The sequence below is a fragment of the Haliaeetus leucocephalus genome, unplaced genomic scaffold, assembly GCF_000737465.1.
Source record: "Haliaeetus leucocephalus isolate CR32 unplaced genomic scaffold, Haliaeetus_leucocephalus-4.0 Scaffold273, whole genome shotgun sequence".
In the NCBI taxonomy this organism is placed as follows: Eukaryota; Metazoa; Chordata; class Aves; order Accipitriformes; family Accipitridae; genus Haliaeetus; species Haliaeetus leucocephalus.
In genome coordinates, this window is record NW_010972709.1 from 9,016,203 (window position 1) to 9,017,402 (window position 1,200).

A 1,200-nucleotide genomic window follows, 5' to 3' on the forward strand; every position below is an offset into this window, starting at 1 on the left:
AGGCAGGAACACGTTTGTGTGCCGGTGTTTACAAAAGGCCTGGCAAGGCATTGTTCAAAAGAAAAGAGGTGTGATTGTGTGGGTTCCTGTGGTGAGGCAAGGAACCCGGGAGGATTTCGGCCTGCTTTCTACATCACAATTTCACATCTTTTTGCCAGGGCTATCTGGAAGGTGCCTAGAAAGCTAGCAGAAGGGAGCTCATTCTCCAGGAACAGTACCTGCCTGAGGAAGCACCAAGGAGGTCAGTAGTGGGTGCCGCAGAAGGGACTTGGAGGGGGCTTTGGTTAACGAAGGATCAAAGACACAGCAAATCCCACGTCTTCGATAATAGAAAACCTATGGGAGGGTAGGGTGGAAGGAGGGAGGAGGCAGTAAGAGAAAGAAAGGTGATGGTTAGGGAAAGGCTGAGGGTGGTAAGAGGAGGGAGACTTAAAAGAGACAGCGAAGAGGCAGCGTGGGGCAGAGGAGGAGGAGTGAGCGATGGATGGGGCAGATGGGAAGGGAGGGAATCTGGGCACGGGAGAAAATGCCCGAGAAGTGGAGGGGTAAGAGCTGGGGGGACACGGGACGGGAGAGGGGAAGGGAGGAATAACCGGGGGGGCAGGGGCGGGTGTCCCCGCGTCTGTAGCCGGTTTGTCATTGCCCTGCGGCGCGCCGAGGCCTGGAGTAGAACAGCTGGAGTGAGCAAGGGGGCGCTTGGGATGCTCCCTGATTAATAGCAGAGGGTCCGGGCCGTGACCGCAGGCTCGGCATGTGCTGGAGCCGCGCTGCACTTTCCCAGCCCCCCTGCCAGGATGAGGGGGGTCGGAGGGAGGGAAGGAGGGAGGGAAGGAGGGAGGGAGGCAGCGAGCGGGACGGGGCGATCGGCATCCAGCGGCAAACAAGCGCTTGCGGAGCCGCGGCTTCCTGGAAACGGAGCCCGGCTGGGTGACGGGCAGCGGCGATAAGCGGCCCGGCTATCGGGGCCCTCCCGGCGGGGCCTGCCTCTCCGCCACGCCGACAGCCGCCTACGGGAGCGGTGCGGAGCCGCTCTCCGCGCCCCGCCGACCAGAGGGCAGGTAGGAAACACCTGGCCGCGGAGGACCGCGGAGACGGTCCCGCCGGCGACAAGCGGGCCGGGGCGGGGAGGGCAGCGCAGGGTGCCGGCTCCGGCTCCGGTTCCGGGCGGGGAGAGGCGGCCGCTGCGCGCCGGCGGACCGC

General features: G+C 64.2%; 1 protein-coding gene across 2 annotated transcripts in view; it reads left to right on the forward strand.

Moving 5' to 3' along the window:
- The first annotated feature begins 986 nt into the window (after positions 1-986).
- FAM65C (family with sequence similarity 65, member C) overlaps positions 987-1,200 on the forward strand; it is a 53,476-nt gene continuing 53,262 nt past the window's right edge. The window contains exon 1 of one of the 2 annotated variants that reach the window (XM_010569646.1): positions 987-1,058. The gene's annotated coding sequence lies outside the window, so the exon portion shown is untranslated. The remainder of the gene's footprint in view (positions 1,059-1,200) is intronic. The other variant, XM_010569648.1, reaches the window with a different exon arrangement.